At 47.4% G+C, this 23,121-nt stretch overlaps 1 long non-coding RNA gene across 1 annotated transcript in view; it reads right to left on the minus strand.

Annotated features, from left to right (window-relative positions):
- LOC125945461 (uncharacterized) overlaps window positions 1-22,914 on the minus strand; it is a 41,256-nt gene extending 18,342 nt beyond the window's left edge. Inside the window, exons 1-3 of the long non-coding RNA XR_007466906.1 lie at window positions 22,825-22,914; window positions 13,652-13,718; window positions 10,494-10,662 (exon numbers count right to left, since the gene is read on the minus strand). This is a non-coding gene — a long non-coding RNA (uncharacterized LOC125945461). The remainder of the gene's footprint in view (window positions 1-10,493; window positions 10,663-13,651; window positions 13,719-22,824) is intronic.
- Between the last annotated feature and the right edge of the window lie 207 nt (window positions 22,915-23,121).

Consider the following 23,121-nt stretch of genomic DNA (forward strand, 5'->3'; position numbering starts at 1 on the left):
CCCGGCAACCATCCTCATCTTATTTCCTATACAACATTTCCCCGGTTGATAAAAAAACACAAAAAAAACTATCGCTTGCGTAACGCATAGTCCCTGAGTTTCAACGGAGTTTTTTCAACTCGTGCGCTCTTCCGTCGGGGTTGGCCGGTCATTTTGTCCTGCAGTGAAGACGGCTGAGTACTTGATTCACTGCTGGCTTCTGCTGCTATTTCTTGCCTTGACGTAGAAGGGCAGTCAGCATGTTGTTCACTCAGAGGAAATGATCTACCTTGAAGAGATTCGTTAAGTAGTGGTAGAGTCCATTCTAGAATACCAGGTCGATTGCCTGTTAACTTCTCCGCAGCTTCTGAGTGTATCGCTTGAAATTTGGAGGCGTTCCACACTCGACCGTCATCCAAAAGAAATGAAGCTGGCCGTCGTTGCTCAATAATCTGCTTCGGTTTCGAAAAGCGCGAAGATACTTTCCCGTGAACTGACGACTTTCTCACGCGGACGTAGTCGCCGACGGCAAAGTGTCTTGTTCGGGCTCCGCGACGGCAGTCTGTGTAAAGTTTGGAAGAAGCTTGGTTTTGTCTGACACGCTAGCGGAGCCATTTCATCGCCTGTGCTGGATTTTCATGAAATGAAGAATCCGGTAATCCAACAATGCTTAAGCGTGTTCGTGGCAGTCGTCCATGCAGCAAAATGGCTGGTGCAACTCCCGTTGTGGCATGAGGTGTGCAGCGGTAGACCCCCAAATAGTCGGTCACGGCGACACGGATATCACGCCGCTCGTATACTGCCATCTGGACAACATATTTGAGGACTCTGTTAAACCTTTCTACAAGCCCGTTTGCTTGCGGGCGGTAAACAGAAGAAAAGCAATGGCATATGCCGCGTTCCTGAAGGAATTCTTCAAATTCAGCCGAGCTGAACTGCGGTCCGTGGTCTGAAACTATTTCACTCGGGTAGCGTTCACGAGAAAACACTTGTAGCAGAAAGTTCTTGACCATCGCCGTAGAAACTTGTCTTGAAAAAAAAAAAACTTCTGGCCATTTGCTGTCACAATGAATAAGCGTCACTGCATAACGGCATTTGATGGGAGCTTGCTCAAATGGGCCAATAATATCAATGGCAATCTTCTCCCAAGGGTTGTCAGGAAAAGCTACTGGCTGCATAGGTGCTACGGTTGGCCGTGCTGGTTTATCATATGACTGGCAAACAACACATGTTTTAACCAGTTGTTTTACGTGGTTATCCATTCGAGGCCACCAGTACAACTCTCGCAAAAGGCTTTTCGTACGACTGATCCCCGGATGTGATTCGTGTGCGACTTCCATCAAACGACGAGTAAGGATACTTGGAATTGCGGTCCTGTCACCACGGTAAAGCAAGTCGTGTACAATGGATAGTTTTGCACGGACATGAAAATATGACATTAGCTCCGCTTCCAGAGATTTTGTATCCGGCCAAGAGGACAAAACAAAGTCCATCACTTTTGCGATTGTACTGTCAGATGCACTCTCCTCTTGTAATTCTGCAGGGGTTAACATCGGAGAAAGAAGGCAAAGAAACTCATCTTCGCCAACCTCATTGGTTTCTCCTTGCAAAGCAGTCGAGAGAGCGCATCAGCCACCACATTATCGCTCCCTTATGGTGTAGTTTTGACAAAGAAGTCGCGCTGACCAACTGAAATTGGCAATGGCCGATGTCTAACACCTTTGGTTGACAGTAAGATGACAAGAGCACTGTGGTCGGTTCGCAAGACAAAGGGGCGACCCCAAAGGTACACATGCCAATGTTCGCTGGCCCAAACACATGCTAAGGCTTCACGTTCGCCTGCAGAGTACTTCCTCACTTGTGAGCTCAAGGTACGGATGGCAAAGGCAACCATCTGTAGAATTCCCTTGTTATCTTGTTGCAGCACAGCGCCCAGTCCATACCCGGAGGCATCGGTCGTTACGATGGCGGGTAGGTTTGGGTCAAAGAAATGTAGAACCTTGCAAGTTGTCAGCAGTGTTTTCAAACGGACGAAACTCTCTTCGGCAGCTGGAGTCCAAGCAAATGGCTCGTTGCCTCGAAGCAGTGCCCGTAAAGGTTCCACAACATCCGAAAAATGTGGAACGAACTTGGAATAAAATTCCACCAGACCAAGCAGGGAACGAAGTTCATTGATGTTTGAAGGCGCCGGAGCTTCTTTCATCGCTTGGATAGATGACGCTAGTGGAAAGAGTCCTTTACCGTTCACAACATGTCCCAGAAACGTTAGTTCTGTGACGTCGAAAACGCACTTCTGGTTCAGTTTCAGGCCCGCTTTAGAAAGTCGTTGCAAAACGATGCGAAGATTTGAAAGACGGTCTTCTCGAGAACGACCATATACGATATTGTCGTCGATGTAGAAAAGTACAGCTTTGCACCCTTTCAGTATGAGATGCATCATCTTTTGAAATGCTGACGGGGCTGAAGCCAAGCCGAAATATACTCTCTTAAAACGAAAAAGCCCATCGTGCGCGATGAAGGTAGTCAGATCTCAACTCTCAGGATCGAGCTCTAGTTGATGGTAGGCCGACGCCAAATCCAGCTTCGAGAATCGCTTGGCGCCAGCTAAGCTGTGCAGCAGCTCGTCTGTCTGTGGTAGTGGAAAGCTGTCAACACTTATAGCTTTATTGGGCTCTCGCAGATCAACACACATTTGTATTGAACCATCCTTCTTGCGAACAACCACTATAGGAGAAACCCAGTGAGAGGCGTCAACGCGCTCGATTATGTCTTGGGCTTCAAGTTCAAGTGGGTTTCTGCAGTTCAGCCGACACTTGTTCACGAAGGGTAAACGGCAGCCGTCGGAGCTTGCTGGCAACGGGTGGAACGGAATCACGAAGCTTAAGTTTGTGTTTGAATCCTTTGGTAAGTTCGAGCTGTTTGTCAAAGAGGTGTTCATACTCTGAACGTACCTCAGCTGGCAATCTAGTAGTGCTGGAGGCCAATGCAAGACACTGAAGCGATTTACCTTCAATATTCATTTGTAGTGCCGCAATGGCGTCTAAGCCCAGTACAGTGGTGCCTTCAGATACAACATACAGAAGAATACAAGCAATTCTGTCTTGGAACGCCGCTGAAGGGACAAAACAGCCCAGTACAGTGGTGCCTTCAGATACAACATACAGAAGAATACAAGCAGTTCTGTCTTGGAACGCCGCTGAAGCGACAAAACATCCTCGAACTCTTATATTTGACTTGGAGTAGCCGAAAAGCTGCAATGAGGTAGGTTTCACAGGGTAAGTGCTTGCAAAAACCCGATGATAGAATTCTTCAGCCAGAATAGTGACAGAAGATCCCGTATAAACTAGAAACGAAGTAAGGCTACCTTCCACAGCGACGGATGCGTAAATGCCATGCTTGTTTCGATTGACAACACAAGCTGTTTTTCCGCTACTCTGGGAGCTAGCGTCGTCGTCGTCATCAACTTGTCGAACTTTAGCTGAATATCCAGACGACCTACACATGAAATCTAAGTGGCCAATCTTCTCGCAGCGACGACATCTGCGCTTGCGGGCCTTACATGCAGGACTGTTTGCAAGATGATCAGTCACTCCACAACAATAGCAAGCTCGAAGCTTCCTGGTACCTTGTACGGGATGCTCAGATGCTTTGGCTTTGCACTTATTACAAGTTGTGCGTTCATTTGGTTCTTCAGAAGACCGAGAAGAGCTTTGCGCTGTTTTAACGTGACGAACTGCAGCATCATCGCAAAATTCCTTAGAATGACTCACGGCTTCTTCGTACTGATTAGCAATTGTTATAGCTCATGAGAGCGTCAGTGATGAGCCCTCTAAAAGTAACCGCTCACGTAAATGATGATTCGTCTTTTTCGAGACAAACTATCACGCAGCATCTCATCAGCGAGGCTTCCAAAATTACAGTCTGCAATGAGGATTTGTAAAGCAGAGACGTATTCTTCCGCTGTCTCACCTTCATGCTGAGCACGGCAGCTGAACCGTTGTCGAGCCACGATGACGTTGACTGAATGCTCGAAATGATCCGAAAGCAGGGCGATCGCAGAGTCATACACGTCATTCGTCGACCCGGTGTCACCTGTGCTCGAAGGACTAGTAGCGAGAGCACAGCCAAACTGCAAGTCCGCTCGCTTCAGCGTAGAGAAGATCCGCTGCCCCTCCATACCAAGACATGTGAGCAGGATAGCTTTTCGGCGTTCGGCTGGAAGCTCTGAAGCTCCAGAAGCCACAATGTACGTCTGAAAGGCCTGCTTCCACTGGTTTCATGGGACAGCCGGATGACCAGGCGAAAGCAGGAAAGGTGGTGGCAGTTGCAATCCCGGAATGCTCGTTGTGGTGATGCAGCAGAAATCACCAGGACTCTTGCTCTTGCATGTGTTGAAATCTCGTCGCCAATATGTTGTATTTAGAACACAGAGGAACGATGCATCCGATGCTTGAACTTCATCTTCTTTATTTTATGTCCCCCCGCAACCATCCTCATCTTCTTTCTTATACAACAGCACTCTTCCTATCTTTTCTTCGATTTTTGGAAAGCCTCCTGGAACGCACTTTCTGGAATGGCGCGCAGGTCTCTTCTCGCATTTTCCTGGATCTCATTTACGGTTTGGAAACGACTGCCTTTCAAGGTGGTTTTCAGCTTGGGGAATAGAAAGGAGTCTGCTGGCGCTAGGTCCGGAGAATATGGTGCGTGTGGCACAACAGGAGCGTGGCGTTTCGCTAAGTAGCTGCGGACAAGGATGCGTGAGCCGGGGCATTGTCATGATGCAACATCAAAGCCTCATTTTCCCCACAATTCAGGCCTCTTAGTGCGCATAGAATCTCTCAAGCGTGCTAGGATTCCCTGGTAAACTTTCTTGTTTACCGTCTGACCATGTGGCACAAATTCCTGATGGGCAATGCTTTTGCAGCCAAAAAACACAACCAACATCACCTTCATTTTTGACCGACTCATGCGTGCTTTTTTGGACGACGATAACCTTTGGCCACCCACTGCGATGACTGCACTTTCGTTTCAACATCAGAGCCATAAACCCATGTCTCAGCGCCTGTTATGATGTTCTTAAGAAAGCTTTCATCGTCATTGGCAGCGGCGAGCAGTGCCTGGCTGATTTCAACACGGGTCTGCTTCTGCTCGCCAGTCAATAAACGCGGCAAGAATTTTGCACTGACACGACGCATCCCAAGTTTGTCACTCAAAACCTTTCGTCAGCGACTTCTGGAACAGTCAAACGACGATTTCCACAAATCACCGTTTGAACTCTCTCGACGTGGTCATCATCTGCGGATGTGGAAGGTCGTCCAGGCTTGGGATCATCACCGACCGACATTCTTCCGTCTTCAAAACGCTTGAACCAATCATAGCACTGCGTGCGACTCATACACTCCTTCCCGCATTCTTGGCTAAGCAACTGAAATGTCTCTATGAAAGCTTTCCTAAGTTTGTAGCAGAACTTCACACACACACGCTGTTCTTCCAATTCCTTCATTGTCACTTTGGCACCAATCCAAAAAACAGCTTGTTCATGTGCTTACTTCAGCGGCTGTAGCTCGCCAACTGACGGTGAGAGCGAAACGCGGCAAATGGCAGTTTGCTGTCTAAACCTGCCGCTACATGCGCTTTGTAGCCGCATCGCGCTCCCTCTGCTGGTTGGTGCGCTATATCAAAAGTTCGGTTTCTTATTCTTATTTGTTATTTTGAAGCATTAATGAATAAAAATGAAAGCCTCAGCCCGCACCATAAGAACATAAATATTGTCACGAGCAATGGCAAAGACAAAGATATTGTACTGGGGCTGGGTCAGAGGCTCTCTTGTTGGACTGAAAACCTGCTGGAACCTGTGCGCTCTGTGCAGTCTTGACTAGGCAAGCACTAGCCGTTCACGGTTAATTAAATACTCCCCGTAACATCTTTTTGGTGGAGGTGCGGGGTATATCATTTTGTCCAGAAGTGCCTGGGTTGGCGCCGGTATGGCAGGTTGCGTCGCGGTCTCAGCGTCAGCAGCGAATGCAGAAACAATACATTCTTCCAAAGGTGACAGTTCGGCTAGTGAAATTCCTTGAGGAAGAACATGGTTCGAAGTAGAAAAGTTGAGGACTGGAAGCAACGTTTTGTTGTTGGCAATAAGCACTACGGTATGGGGAAGTGCGATGTTGCGCGAGAGGATCAGATCTGTGAGGGGAGCGACCACATATTTACCATTAGGGGACTGGGGGAAACGGTGACATAAGGACGTAGGCAGCAGCCTGCGCGGGTAGTCGTAGAAACTCCAGGGAACGTAGGCGAGCGTTACTTGATGCGGTGTCATCAGGACACAATGGCAGTTCGAGCCGCAAAATGCCAGAAGAACAATCAATGAGGGCAGAGTGGGCGCTCAAGAAGTGAATGCCAAGAACGACATCATGTGGGCAGGCGTCGAGAACGGCGAAGAGAACTGAAGTGTGGTGGCCGGCAACAGTAACGCGGGCAGTGCACATACCAAGAACAGGTGTTCGGGTGCCGTCAGCTACTCGCACAGTAGGAGAGACGGCAGGTGTCAGCACTTTGCGTAGGCGGCGTCGGAGCGTAGAACTCATAACAGATATGTGGGCGCCAGTATCGATGAGAGCAGTAACGGGCACGCCGTCGACGAGAACACCGAGCAAATTGCGTCTTGAAGTAGGGGTCGATAGATGTTTTGCGGTCCTTGTCGTCAATGCAGCCTCACCTCCCGGAGCTGCACTGGCTAGTTTCCCGGGTGGTGTCCAGAGGAAGCCGGAGAAGGAGAGCGACGGCGTTGAGGGGAGTGCGACTGGCGACTCTGAGGTGACGGCGATCGGCCGGACCAGTGTCCTTGTGCGGCACTATCGGCGTAGGTCGATTCTGAGCGCGAAGAAAGACGATGAGGATCACGGGCCGGGAGTTGGTCGTCAAGAAAAGATGTGCTGTAGTACGGGCCACGATCTTGGCGGTGGTCCCCGGGGAAACTTGGTCGGTAATTCCGACGATTGCGGCAGTGGCGTGAAATGTGGCCGACGCGAGAGCAAGAAAAACAGATTGGTCGATCGTCAGGCGTCCTACACTCAGAAGCGTTGCGGTAGCGGGGTGTGAACCGGGGAGCGGAAGCGGCAGCAGCAACAATTGGGGCGGTGAGGTGTTCAGTGGGAGGACCGGAAGCGCACATGGGTGGAGGGGCGTAACTGGGGGCTTGCATATATGTTTGCATGTACGTTTCCGATGACCACCATGATTGGGACGTTGCGCTCCCGTTCGTCACATTTGCATACAACTCATCATGTCATGAAACTGCCGGCTACTCACCCTTCTATCTTCTCTTTGGACGCCATCCCTTACTAGCCTTTGACACCTTGCTCCCTTCTGATCCGGCCTCCACGTCCACGACTTCCTATGCGCAAGATGTCATCACGCGTGCGCTCGTCGCGCGCACAGTAGCCCGCGCTCGGCTCACGTCATCGCAGACCGTACAACCATCTACGATCGTCGACACCGGGATACTGATTTTCCACCGGGCTCTCTCGTCATTCTCTGGCTCCCATCTCGTCGTGTCGCCCTGTGTGAAAAGTTAATGTCGCGGTACGTCGGACCCTACCGCGTGCTGCGCCAGGTGACTCCTGTCACCTATGAGATATGTCCCATGGCATCCACCTCATCGACTGCCGCACCGCGAAGTGACATCGTACATGTTTCCCGCTTCAAACTTTACAACTGTGGTAATCCATTTTGATCACAACAAGCAACATTAACAAAGCGAAGCAATAATAGAAACATGTAAATAATGTAATATTTCTGGCGCGGCTGTGCACTTCCTCCGGGATCGGCATACGCAATACGCCGCGTTTATGCAAGAATGCACGCCTTCGTGCATAGCGTTCTCCGCCAGCGTTTCTCGGTAGACATGACGGTTACATAAGCTTCAGTTGCTGGGAAGCGTGAGAAGCAGTCAGGAATCGTTTAATACTATCGCGTTCCAATATTAAAGGCGAAGCATAAGCGTCCTCCAAGTTTTTTTATGCCTCTCCATAATCTTTTTCTTGCTCAAGCCTTCTGTTTCTTGGACCGCCACCTATGCAAGTGTACATGGCTCCCCCACCTGGTGTACCACTATGCAGCTGCAATGCAAAGGGCGCACGTATAGAGGCTATTCAGCGTGCACCCAAATTTTCAAGACAAGTGGCACGATACGATGCTAATGACGATAATTATGGTTTATTGGCATCGCCTTTGAAACGGGGCGGTTACATTATCCCCTAGCAAGCTTTATTTAATCAGGTATACAATATATCTTTGCACTCTAGCATTTTTGTATGCATCTCCTTAATCTTCTCTTTCTATCTTCTCTATCTACATGGTACCGCTAGCTATGCAACTGCTACATGGCGTGCCACCTGGTGTAACAATATGCAACTGCAATGCAAAGTGTGCATCTATCGACGCCACGCGGCGCGCATGTCATCAGGGGCTTTAATCGGGTTTCTCCTTGCGCGCTAGGACGCATTTATAGGGAATGTTTCAGCTTCGCTCTAACAGGCGCTGGCTCGGTACAGTGGTAGAATAGCCGACTCCCGCGAAGTGGGTCCTGCTTCGATTCTGTCGGGAACTGGTATTTTAGGTGCGAAGCATCTTATGCTCGGGGCTATGTCCCTCCCTGAATCCGCCGTGTGGCGTCCAGACCCGCACTGCGCATGCGCATCCTCCTCCCCCTCCTCTCCTTGTCTCATCTCCTCTCCTTTCGGCATTCCTGCTCTCTTCTCCGACGCTCCTCTCCTCCCCGGATTGCGCAACGATTGGTAACACCTGCGGCTCCGTGCGCGATAATGCGAAGCAGCTTAGGTTAGAGGCGCGACGGTAGGCGCCCCAGAGGCACCGGCAACAGTCACCAACGCCGTGCGCGTTCGGTGCGAACGCGGGCAAAATGCCGACGGCATCGACAACAGTTCTGCACGTTGCTGGTGCTGCTGCATGTCCAAGTTTATACAGCTGATAAAACTACCTTGAGTCTACCCCATGGCTGCTTCGCATACTACTCAGGGTTCCCCTACGGGAAGATGGTGTAATTTTTTTTTTCTGTCGATAGCTGCGAAGGACATCGGCGCCGGCAGCAGCGGACAACATCGCCTACCGACACGGCTATTGGAATGAGCCCATAGCAGCTTCCGCTGTAAAAGGCCGCTGGCAACTTTTCTCTTCGCCATGCAGTTTCTAAGGTAGTGCCTGGTGCTTGGTTGCAGGTATAGGTGATTAAAATATCTGGTCATAACATAGACGTTGCAAACATTGCATAGCGCATTACAATATACATGTGTGATGAGCGGGTATGAAATAAGTAATACATATTACATTCTATAACTGCTTATAATTTCTCCGGGATGTGACAAGTCTGACGGCATTCCTGTTTTGACTGAGCGTGAACAACACGTGTAGCCAAAAATCAGCGCCTGGGGTGGCGGGTGACGGGCAACGTAGTTCGACACCGTACACTCATTGCTGTGAGATACACATTAACACTTCGCAGGCAGACGGGTAAGTTGGCGCAAGACAGGGGTAATTAAAGATGGCGGGGAGAGGCGTTCATCCTGAAGTGAACTTAAATAGGCTGCTGATGATTATGATGACGACGACATCTCAACACACCATAGAAACCATTCTGCAAAATACTCGTTACATTGTTGTACCACTCGACGAACGAGACGGTATTTCAATTTAATCCCCGAATGCATCTTCTTGCATTTTGTTATTGCCTAAGAAGGTGGACATAATAATTATTAGAGCGAGAGTTCTACTGCGTCTTGTCTCGCAAGGTCACTTTATCGCGTTGCAATGACCTTGATACGCCGGAGCGCGAGTCGCCGAATCGGAAGTGTGGCAGGTGTGACGGCACGCCAACTGATCCGCTGCGGACAGGCGTCGCAGCGGCGCTCGCTCGGAGCCTCGCCGCTGCGGTACCACGTGACTAGGTGAGGGTTCAACAGCTGCTTCACCACCGCTTGGCCGCTATGTCTCGCCATGGATGGGAAGCCGGCTGGGCCATCTGTGCATGCGCTTCAGCGAAAGCGATAGGCTGAATCCAATTAGCCAGTAGATGTAGCTAGACAGCAGGCTGTGAAATCTCAAGCAAAGGCAAAGTTAGCTGCTAAAGCACCGGAGCAAAGAGAGGACAGATTAGCACGTTATAGAGAATCTCACCGAGCCCGGAAGCACGGATTAATGAAACACTTTGTGCGTAGTCTTTGCGAAACCAAGTAAAACAGACATTTCGCTTGTGATAGCTTGGCTTACAGGAGTTACACCTTAGCCAATTTTTCGTGCCGTATTCATTTTGAACCAAGTGGATTCTGACCACAATCAAAAGATTGCGGGCGAGCCAAAATTTAGAGACTTCGCTGAAGTCATCCTAATCTTGAGTTACCTGCGTGTTTGAATTATGGCTAGGGCATATATTTCTACAACGGTGCGTGTGACATGCTGGCAAGCTGTGTTTGCGCTAGCGTGCGCTAGCGTACCTTTTGACTTTCGTAGATGTCTTCGGCTCCGCTGTTGCATGTCCGTTCCTCGCAGTTTCCGGTACAATTTTCCGGAAGGAGCTCCAGCATTTGTTGGTGCGATCGAATTAAATTCTCCATTGGCCAAGCGGGTCACAAAAGTGAAGGGGCCAATACCGTAGGCACAACTCTAAGAAAGAATGACAAACAAAGGTATTGATTTTGTAATTGAGCAGCAAAATAATGTAATACCGTATTTGTGCGGTCGACGAAGGGCTTAAAACCTATCCGTCTTCTTCTCGGCGAAGACTCACAAAGCAGAGGCTCCCTTCCTTGTCATCGTTCCGGAACAAGGCACTTGACAGTGCCTTGTGGGAAGGTACTACCTACATCGCTCTATCCGTGCTGGATGTGGAAGACCCCTGCCTTATCAGGAAGCTACAAGAAGTGTCCTACTGTCTCGAAGGTGAGCGCCCGCCACAAGTGAGCTGCTTTTCAGTCGACGTAAAACATATTCATTGGTGCTGGACCATGTCTAGCGTGCATCGATCGCTATGGGTGTGTCTGTTTTCAGGACTCGTGCGGAGTCAGCATTAGGATCTTTTTTAGAAATTCTTAATTCTTTTTTAGGTTCCACCTTCATATAGCACAATGGGGATTTTTTTCTTGAAAAAAAGATGGTGTATGCATAGGCTCGTGTCCTGCCTCGATACTTAGTGACGTTCTTTTAGCAAGTTATGACAGATTCCTCACAGAATGCCTGAAACAAATAAGCGCTGTAAACGTGCTCAGATTCGTAGAACACTTTTTAGTTTTTTAAAGATCAAACCCCCGTGATAATCAGCCTTGCTCAGGACAAATTGGTGACTTGTGTCGTTCCTGCATGAAGAAAATAGAACTCACTACTGAATTTTCCAATAATAACAAACAGATGTTCCTTGCCCTCGAACTACTTCTATCAAACCATATGTGCTGGCAGAATGCCCTCCGCTCCAAGAAGAGACTCCTACCTTAAAGCTTGGCGCATTCGCAACCGGTGAAGCGTGCGATTGCCAAATCTTGTTTAGGAGCTGCCATGTCGCATTTGTGCCTTCACTACCCAGATAATTTACTGTCCACCATTGCCGAATGTATTTTAGAATACTTAAAACAGCCAAAACCTGACAAACGTAACAATCAAAAAGAGAAAAGTTCGCATTCAAGAACCGCGGTCATTCCCTTTTTACACCGAGTATCAAAAATGTAGGACATAAGGCAGGCATTATAGCTGTTTTATCAGCCAAAAAAAAATTAAATCTACAGTATGTGCGAAAAAATCAATACGGAACAAACGGGGCCCCGCACGTGTGATAAGAAAGGCGCCGAAAAGCCTGTTGATTGCTGTCACAACGTAGTGTAGGAGATCCCCCTCTCGTGCGGTCGATGCTACATCGGCAAACTGGCCGTTCTATTAATGACCATCTCAAAGAACATTCCAATTTAATAAAATGGTGTGATGGCAACCACCTAGCCGTGTAAAGCTGCCGTGGTGGTTGTCGTGCATCTTTTGACAAATGCAAAATGCTAAGGCGCAATGGTGACCAGTGAAAACGTGAGATATATGAGGCCTTTTGCCCCGACAAGAAAGGCGATATGTGCGTGATTGCGCCTTCGATATCGCTCCTCAAATGGAACTCGCGCATCTTGCACGTGGATGATGGCGACCGTTTAGTTGTGCTGTTTTTATATTCTCCATCCTGGCAATCTTCCTGACAATGTATTCCTACTGTGATGTGTTCTCCTTTCCCTCCAGCCTATTCAAGCCCCTGTACATATTGCTGTGTGCGCAATAAAATATTGGTTGAAAGTCAGCGCTTCGTCTGTTCCAGTCAAGTCCCATTGTTAAGAGCTGTTACTCGCTTTCTTCAGGCATGTACCAACTAGCCCAAGTTAGCAACTTATTAAGACCGCAACTTTTTAAGTAAACTTTTCATAAATAGTTGCCTAGTTTCTTACAACATTAAAATATTCAATGTTTCATGATGTACGAAGTTTATCGGTAACATTGGTATCATTTCAAAGTGCGCGAAACTTGTTAAACTATGGAAGTGCAATCATACGCCAGTACGCTTTTCTTTTGCTTTTTGAGACAATTACTAGAAAGAACAATTGCTTGGCACGAATAGTGAGCCTGTAATATAGCTTGAGGTTGTTCTGCTCTTAGTAAGTGCGGGTTGAGTTCGTGCTGTGTTTCCTGTGCACGTTTCGTAGCAGCTGTGTCATTGCTCTCCTCGCGGCGTCACGCTCATCTCTCCTCAGCCAGCTCATGCCGTCACATCCAATGACGCGCGTGCAACACCTGCTCTTCTAGATCCAAGCATTTTGCGCTTGTTAAATTATCTGTCCTGTTGCCCACGCACACGTGAACGGGCGCTGCTTTCCCATCAAGACTGATGTGCCGTAGTGGACTTCACCAGGATAAACCCACCTGTTGCTACAATTCACCACCACCACCACTTGTCACACTTTGACGCCTTTCTGCGCATCCCGCTAATGATGCGATTACGAAGTAAAAATGTGTGAAATTGTTCCGCACTGCCCGAATATCGCGACAAAGAATCCTGAATAAATAAAATTAAGAAAGAAAGAACTGCAATCGTGCCATATATGCGAAAATCCCGCTGATATTTTAGAACTGCCTGCAACCGTACAAATAAAAAAAAAACGTAGAACAGAAAGAATTGCGTGGAATTTCTTGTTGAAGCACTGTTAGTATAAAAATTAAAATATCGTTCTTTATTTATAGTAGCAGCCTTTCATTCCCATGCACGCATGCCTTGCCGCTCTTTAATTTTAATTATCTCCTCCTGGCGACCGGAAGGAGAGGAGCCCTCCAGGGTCACGTGACCTCTCCGGCCAAGTTTGAAAACTATGAACACGGAACTGATTTTGTCTAATTAGTATGACGATACCGCTTAAATTTCTAATATAATCATGTGCCACACAAGTTGCAGCTAAAATATTCTTCATGTAATTATTTCAATTAGTGAATCGATTGCTCTGTTTCTTTTTTCGTTTTGGTTTTTGTGGCAAATGATGTCCTCCAGGGCACATAATTCATCTGCAGTGATCTAATACGATTACATTTTGTAGGAATTAAAAAAAAGTGTTCGAAAAACGAAAAAAAAAATTGTACACACCCTTTTCGTGGAACACTTTGGTCTAGCTGAACGAGACGGCACTTTCGGCGTCCGTGCCTTACGTTGCCTGAAAAAAAAAAAGGGAACAACGAAAACGCACGAATGCGAAAAAATTAGCACTCGTATACCATGCGAGCAGCTGTCAGAAAGGCAACTGGGTGATTGTTAAGGCACTGTGCTGCAGTCATGCTGCAAAATGCTGCAACCTGTACTGCAAAACTCATGACTGGCTTGTTAAACAATTGAATGAGTATGATCCAAGTTCATGAACCAGTGCTACCCAAAAGCCGCCCGTGTTGCGAGCCCTTCGGGAAGCATTTATTTCCTCGGGGATAAAAAAAATGCAATTATCCACCAACGTTGCGTCGCTAACCTCCAAAGAGGGGACTTCAACTCCGGGACGTATGCCGAACTAAGTGCCGCTCCTTGCACAGTGATCAAGGAGATAGCGCCGCTTCCTGGCATGAAAAGTTTCACGCCACGTTTAACCGGAACCGTCAGGTCAGCCTCCAGAGCCGTATCTTTTGTAAGGTCTCTTGTAAGAGCCCAGTGATCTTCAATATGACGTCGTTCGATACCACACGTTGGCTAGAAACTATTGAAGCTTGCAGTTATCGGCACCTTTATATCGCCTATCAAGAAACAAACATTCGCCTGGCAAAAAGTATGCACCTCAACACTTCTTCTGTAGCTCTGTGCGTCCGTGAATATTAACTTCAGTTATGTAGTCAATAAACACCAGCTTTAGTGCTGATCCGTCAGTTACGTTGTGCAAATATGAGGCGTATGCGTTGCGATCGAATATTTTATAGAGAACTAAATGTTGTCAACATAAATGAGCATGTTAATGTGATCTTTAAATGGAATCTGCGTACTATATTGATCAGGCTGCTCTCGAGGTAATAGACCGACAGACGTGGTATTCTCAAAAGCATATCCGCATTAACACCTCATGAGTGCACTCACAGTTTCTTTACAAGGACAATGGAGAAGCATCATTTTGGGCAGCAGTGGCAGCGCGCGACGGACGCAACTGAGCTTTACTCTGAATCTTGCAGCGCTCACCAAGTACTTTCAAGGACCAGACAAGGAACCACTTTTGGCCACTGGATCCTGAATAGGATCGCCCTTCCGTTCCTGTTTCGGTCAGATCAAGTGCTGGTCAGCGGCTGTATTGTGAAAGACATCACGTTCAAGAGAGCGACACCACCGGCCACTGAAAGTAGACGAGGGACGTTCCCCGTCATTTGGGCAGCAGCGGCAGCGCGCGACGGACGCAACTGAGCTTTACACTGAATCTTGCAGGTTGGTGGCAACTTTTGCCTTTAAGTGCCTTGCTCTCTGCCGCTGCTGCCACAAGTTGTCTTATGTTGAACACTGTCCAGTATAGATAGTCATGCCTCAGCTGCGCTGTTGTATATGCCGACTAGAACTTGACGAGGATGGCGCTGAAGTCAGCTGCTGCGAGTGTAAATTTCTTTTTCATCTAGGTGAATGTTCAGGTGTAACAGAAGAAATGTTCCGTGCAAAAAGTAATCAAAAAAAGGCATGGAAATGGAAGTGTGGCACATGTAAAGGTGATAACTCAAAATTGGATACGGAAGGACAAAAAATTGAAAAAACCATAGCGGAGCACCTACTCTCATTGCATAGGAAAATGGACACACTCCTGACTTTACCCAGCAAAGTGGAAGGTTTGGAAAGTTCTGTCCGCGCATCAGATGACGTAACTTCTTCTCTTGCTTCATTCTTGGATCCGCTCGTCTGAAGAGGCGCGTCATGTCTTCGACGTACGTGGTCACAGTTTCGTTTCGCAACTGGACGCGGGCCAGAATCGCTCGTTCCGCTGGTTCGCGGCGATCAGCACTGGTGTTGGTCTCCCAAAGCTGACGACAAAACTCGCGCCACGACGTCAGTTACTCCTCTAGGTTCTGAAACCACGTACACGCGCCATCCTCCAGAAAGCAGACGTGTCCGAGTTTTTCGGTGTCGTTCCATTCGTTCACGGAGGCCACGTGCTCGAAGCCGACCAACCAGTCTTCGACGTGTTCGAACACTGTTCTATGAAACGTCTTCGGGATTCGTTGGCTCTCAAGTGTGTACCGGTTCGACATCGTGCTTCCCGTACCGGTTGGGGCGGTTTGAAGGGAAGCGCTGGTCATACCGGTTGATTTGGTGGGAACCGTAGCATCGACGACTTCTGGAGACAGTCCCCTGATCCTGCGGCTGGCCCGATGCACGGGAGTGTCGACAGGCACTGGATTCGTTGCGCGGATCCTTGGAGGGGCCTGCAACATCCGTGAGGACGCGTAACCAGCACCTCTACCAGTTTATCACGAGCCTTGAGAAGTAGTCTTGAAGGCGTAATAAACCGTAGAGCAGCTGGCTCTTGGAAAACGCGTCCGTCGGGGCTGGCTCGAGCAGGGAAGGGCCGCGCGGTCTTTTTTGTTCTCTTGGGCTCGACCCACTCTTGCCCTCGACCCACTACTTACAGGTGGCAATCTGTTGAGGTGAAATCGTATATGGCTAGGCGAAGTCACTTGTTTTAATAAATCCAACATCATCAGCATTGGGTCGAGTGTCGTCGTCTTCCTCCGCAGCTGGATCGTTGGCGCCCGTCGGGTTGCGCTCATGCTCGTGCTCGGCATGCGTTCGTGCCACTGCTCCCGCGTTTGTCGTCGTTGTCTTCTTCAGCTGGCTGCGTTGCCGCTCATCATTACAGCGTAGAATTTCACTTCTATTCTGTCGTCGTAATGGGGAGGCCACGTTTACGGGGGTATGATGAATTGACTAAGGCGGTATGAGCCATTCTTTGTCTTACGTAATAGACAGAGGTAATTTTGAAGTAATTTTATTTTGAAGAATTGCAAGCGGCAATGGCGGGCGGATGCTGCTAACCACGCCTCCGAGCAAATTCGAGACATCGAACGCAAGCCACAATGGTGGACTGCGGGCATACCGTCAGTGGCTTCGTTCTCTCCGTCGCAGCCGAAAGTGTATGTGTGTAACCACATAATCGAGAAATACTTTAATGAACCACCGTGATTAACCCAATAAACACGGGGACGGCACATTTCAGCTCCCCTGCTTAACCATCTTCACGGAGTGGAAGGGCCACCGAAATTATTTTTGATACTACTAGGAGTTAAAATCCTACGGTATGTTTAAAGCTGTAATTCGGTTATTGTTCACCACCACTATATTTATTGGCTGCGATGGGTGTTGCAAAACGCCCTTCATAATATACGAAGGAACATGTTGAATCATTAGTGCACAGGCGCTATAAATGAAAGGAAATGAAAAGATATATGTTTGCGTGACTTCGTCTCTTTTGATTAAATGCATGATCGCGCGGTTACCAGATGCGCTCAGATAATGCAGGGATCGCTTCTTCAACTCGACTCGGCGTAATTGAAAGATTTAAAATAATTGTTAATTACTTACACACTCAATGCAGTGCTATTTGAATGTGGAGGTGGGGTGGCCTATAATGGCTAGATAACAAAGCTATGTTTCGAGTACGCTTGCCCAAACAGTTAGAGAAGGTGATATTAAAATAGTACGCCTAAAGTGGAAAGAGCTAGGTGACGCTAGTTTTATCTATGCTGGGCAGCATATAGGATCTGGTCTCATCATCATCATCATCAGCCTATATTTATGTCTACTGCAAGACGAAGGCCTCTCCCTGCTATCTCCATTTACCCCTGTCTTGCGCTAGCGTATTCCGACTTGCGCCTGCGAATTTCCTAACTTCATCATCCCACCTTGCTTTCTCCCGTCCTCGACTGCACTTCCCTTCTCTTGGTGTCCATTCTGTAACCCTAATTATCCACCGGTTATCCATCCTACGCATTACATGGCCTGCCCAGCTCCATTTCTTCCGCTTAATGTCAACTAGAATATCGTCTATCCCCGTTTATTCTCTGATCCACACCGCTCTCTTCTCGTCTTTTAACGTTACTCCTAAGATTTTTCGTTCCATCGCTGTTTGTGCGGTCCTTATTTTGTTCTCGAGCGTCTTTGTTAACCTCCAAGTTTCTGGCCCATATGTTAGCACCGGTAGAATGCAATGATTGTACACTTTTCTTTTCAACGACAGTGGTAATTAAGCTCCCAGTCAGGATTTGGCAATGCCTGCCGTATGCACTCCAACCCAATTTTATTCTTCTGTAAATTTCTTTCTCATGATCAGGGTCCCCTGTGAGTAATTGACCTAGATAAACGTACTCCTTTACAGACTCTAGAGGCTGACTGGCAATCCTGAATTCTTGTTCCCTTGCCAGGCTATTGAACATTATCTTTGTCTTCTGCATATTCATCTTCAACCCAATTCTTACACTTTCTCGATTAAGGTCCTCCATCATTTGTTGTAGGTCGTCTCCAATGTTGCTGAATAGGACAATGTCACCTGCAAACCGAAGGCTGCTGAGATATTCGCCGTCGATCCTCACTCCTAAGCCTTCCCACTCTAAGGGCTTGAATACTTCTTTTAAGCATGCAGTGAATAGCATTGGAGAGATTGTGTCTCCTTGCCTGACCCCTTTCTTGATAGGTAACTTTCTACTTTTCTTGTGGAGAACCAAGGTAGCTGTGGAATCCTTGTAGATATTTGCTAAGATATTCACGTATGACTCCTGTACTCCTTGATTACGCAATGCCTCTATGACTGCTGGTACCTCTACTGAATCAAATGCCTTTTTATAATCTATGAAAGCCATAGAGAGAGGTTGATTGTACTCCGCAGATTTCTTGATTACCTGATTGACGACATCGATATGATCCATCGTAGAATATCCCTTCCTGAAGCCAGCCTGTTCTCTTGGTTGGCTGAAGTGAAGTGTTGACCTGATTCTATTGGAGATTATCTTGGTAAATATTTTATATAATACTGAAAGCAAGCTTATTGGACAATAATTCTTTAACGTCTCCCTTCTAATCGATTAGCATAATGTTGGCGTTCTTCCGACACTCTGGCAGACTTGAAGTCGTGAGGCATTGCGTATAAAGGACCACAAGCTTTTCAAACATGATATCTCCTCCATCTTTGATTAAATCTACTGTTATTCCATCTTCTCCAGCCGCTTTTCATTGGTGATGTCTATCAAGGCCCTTCTAACTTCATCGCTAGTTATAGAAGGAGCTTCTCTATACGGTTGATCACTATTTCGAACGAAAGTACCTTGACTGTTTTGGGAACTGTACAGGTCGGTATAGAATTCTTCCGCTGCTTTTATTATGTAATCGAAATTGCTGATGATATTACCATGCTTATCTTTCAGTGCATACATCTTGCCTTGTCCTATGCCAATTTTCTTCTTACTGATTTCATGCTGCGTCCATATTTTACGCTAGTTCAGCGAATTCTATCTGATCTCTTGAGTTGGGCACTTTCATGTTTTGTCGTTTCTTTATTAGGTCCTTTGTTTCTTGGGAGAACTTCCCTACTGGTTGCCTTGGTGCCTTACCTCCCACTTCAATTGCTGCTTCTGAGATCAGCCTGGTTACGATTTCATTCATTACCTCTATGTTATCTTCATCTTCCTATTCTAAAGCTGCATATTTGCTTGCGAGCACCAGCCTGATTTGGTCTGCTTTCACCCTTACTGCGTATAGGTTGGCCTGTTTCCTCTTCACTAATTTCACATATCTTTCTCTCTTCAAATTGAAAGAAATCCTAGACCTTACTAACCTATGGTCACTGCACTTCACCTTACCTAACACTTCTACATTCTGCACTATGCTTGGATCGGCAGAGAGTATGAAATCTATTTAATTCCTTGTTTTTCCATTAGGGCTTTTCCAGGTCCAGTTCCTGTTGTGGGGCTTCCTGAAGCATGTATTCATTATTCGGAGCCTATTCCTTTCCGTGAATTCTACAAACATCTCTCCTCTTATATTCCTAGAATCGATGCCGTAGTTGCCAATTGCTTGTTCACCAACCGGCTTTTTGCCCACTTTTGCATTGAAGTCGCCCATGACCACAGTATACTGAGCTTGCACCTTCCTCATTGCTAATTCGACATCTTCATAAAACTGTTCTATTTCTTCATCATCGTGACTGGAAGTTGGGGCGTAGGCTTGTACTACCTTCATTTTGTACCTCCTATTCAGCTTTATTACGACGACTGCTACCCTCTCACTAATGCTGTAGAATTCATCAATGTTGCCCGCTATGTTGTTATGAACTAGAAATCCTACCCCGGATTCTCTCTTATCTGGAAGACCTCTGTAGCAGAGGACGTGGCCGTTAGTCAGCACTGTGTAAGCCTCACGAGTTCTTCTAATCTCACTGAGGCCAATTATATCCCAGGCAATGCATGATAATTCCTCAAATAGTCCTGCTAAGCTAGCCTCACTCGAGAGGGTGCGCGTGTTGAATGTTGCCAGGTTCAGTTTCCATTGGCGGCCTGTCTGGACCCAGAGATTCTTAGCACCCTCTGCCACGTCGCACGTCTGACCGCCGCCTTGGACAGGTGCTCCGCAGCCACCGGGGACTGAGGGCCATGGATTAATTGTCGGAGTCAATACTGCACCAGGGAGGCCAATTCCTGTTCTGGTGAGGGAGTGACTTTGATGAAGCTTAGTGGGCCTGCCTAGTATGGTTGCACCTGAACTAGTATAGCCCCACTAGCTCTCGGCAATATTTTTTTGCCGGTGTCAGGCACCACTCCATGCCTGAAAATGTAGTGGACTGGAGCAGCATTTGAACTTACAACCTTCAGATTTGAAGTCGGGTGTTCTACCTCTGCTCCAAGCCACCACTGGTCTGGTCCACTGAATCTGGTCTATCACAGAACAAACAAAAAAGAAAAAAAGCGTGCGGCGATGGCTATTGCGCCAAGTGGAGTACAGGTGCACGCCAGTATTCGCACACGTGTTCTCTTCGGCTTTACGACAAAACAACAAAGATGATGAGAAAGCACAGACTTCCACTTATAAAGATGGTTTCATGTCTGATAGAGATAACTCCCTCAGTGAAATCTCGGCCTCCAGCATAAAACGTTTTCTTCATTATGGCAACGTAATTGTTTTTTAATATAGTCGCAGTTTCGTCCGAAAGCAAAGCATTGATTGCAACAGCAAATTATTAGACTGCTATGGTAGTGCATATAGCAGGCATTCTTAAACCCTGACCGGGAGCTTACCACTGTCGTTAAAAAGAAAAGTGTACGATCATTGCATTCTACCAGTGATAACAGATGTGGCAGAAACTTCGAGGATAACACTGAAGCTCTAGAGCAAGTTAAGGACCGCACAAAGAGCGATGGAACGACAAATGTTAGGCTTAACGTTAAGAGACAGGAAGAGAGCGGTGTGGATCAGAGAACAAACGGGGATAGCTGATATTCTAGATGACATCAGGCGGAAGAAATGAAGCTGGGCACGCCGTGCAATGCGTAGGATAGATAACCGGTGGACCATTAGAGTTACAGAATGGATACCAAGAGAAGGAAAGCGCAGTCTAGGACGGCAGAAAACTTGGTGGGCCGATGAAGTTAGAGAATTTGCAGGCGCAAGTTGGAATCAGCTATTGCAGGACAGGGATAATTGGAGATCATAGGGAGAGGCCTTCGTCCTAGAGTGTACATAAATATAAGCGGATGATGATGATGATAAGATGTAAGGAAGTAGTTTATCAGCCGTATAAACTTGCAAAGATTCGCTTACCCACACAATTAACAAGCATAGCATCAGCGCGCACAGGTCAACATGAACAAATTGCACTGGATCGGTGACCGTAGGCACTCGCTATCAGAACACTGGCGTGAGGAAGCGCCACAGCAGCAGCGAGCGAATTAACGTTCGTGTTGTGCAACGCAAATTGAGCAGCGGGAACGCCGCACGTACAAAGGTATGAGGCGTCGACGCACCTAGAATCTTCCCCCAACGCAGATCGCTTTCAAGATAAGGCGCGCGCGGCCTCGGAATATGCAGTTGCTGCCGACGTACAACACCGTCCCCTCCCTGCCGCCCCCACCCCCCTTCCGGTGGCTTGCGCGCTACAGGAGGCGGCGCGCTTCCTCCCTGCTTTCTTGCCTTGCGCGCGCAAGAATGAACCACTTTCGTCAGCTCCCCTCGCACACTTTCACTGCCACATACAGCATTCGTCGCGCGGCAATGGAGTTATAACCATTGAACCTTATACGGTACATCACGGCGACGCTGACAACGAAAATGCGCCTGGAGTGTTCATATAATTGTTATCCCAATAATGAGCGAATGGGCGCACTCTTCAAACAATGCACCGTGAATATCGAAACAGTAACCGAGAAACAGGCGAGAATACGTTTGTGCTACCACGTATTATGAGGTACACAACAACCACCTGCCAGGCCGTGTGCGCGCTAAGAAATCTGCTGCATCTAAGCCCGCATGTTAGCGATTAAGCATAAAATAAACAATCGAAGAGTGACTGCAGCCAAATATTGTTATTCAGTAAGAAATGTGACAAGCCGCTGATTTCAAGTGATACGCAAGTAAAGAAAGCAAAGCAAATGTCACTGACGATGATTTTGTCTAGTAGTGGAAAGTATGGACTCATTGGAATAGACTTCTAGCCCCGTACGGCACTCCGTACGGCGTGTATTCACTGATCATTGCGGTTGTACGAAAATGCGTTCCGAATGTGCTTAGATGTCCTCTGAAGCGTTGGTCTAAGTGGCGCGTCCACCAACGAGCGACTGCCAATGATATCCGCCGAAACAGAGGATTGATGAGCCGAAACGCGGGCGTCAGGCGTATTCATTGCCGTGAACACCGTGAAAAGGCTCTGTAATTGTCGTTGGCGCGGAATTATATTAAAATACCACTTTGTTTCCAGCAGAGCTTTCTACGTAAACAACGTTTTGAAATGTATGACGTGGACGAGTTTTGAATACTGCTAGGAGCTCAAATATTGTGGTATGCTCATGTCTGTCATTCCGTGAATGTTCACGACTATTATATCTTTAGTAGCTGCCTGGGTGTTGCAAAACGCCTTTCAGGATATGCAAAATTATATGGTGCATATTCATTGCACAAGCTCTATAAATAAATAAAGGACGTATGGTTTCGTGACTTTGTACCATTGTATTAAATGGTCATGTGGTTCGCAGATACGCGCAAATAATGCAGGGGTGGCTTCACCAATCGACTCCGCGTACTTGGAATATTCTAAATAAATGTTTACTTACTCTGTGGTAGAGGAGCGGCGTTGAAGCTATTCAATGCAGTGCCATCTGAATGTGGAGGTGGAAAGGCTTATATTGGCAGGATGACAAACCTATGTTACGAGTGTGCTCGCCTAAACAGGTAGACGAATATATATATATATATATATATATATATATATATATATATATATTCATTCGAACCGTACGCCCAAAAAGCAATAAACTGAAATAAAAAAGAGATAGTGGCCGTGCGTGTGGCGAGGAGCATGCTCTCAGTGTACCGGCCCTCAGTGGAGAGCAGCTGCTCGTCAGGATTCG

Source organism: Dermacentor silvarum, chromosome 5, assembly GCF_013339745.2.
Source record: "Dermacentor silvarum isolate Dsil-2018 chromosome 5, BIME_Dsil_1.4, whole genome shotgun sequence".
NCBI classification, from domain to species: Eukaryota; Metazoa; Arthropoda; class Arachnida; order Ixodida; family Ixodidae; genus Dermacentor; species Dermacentor silvarum.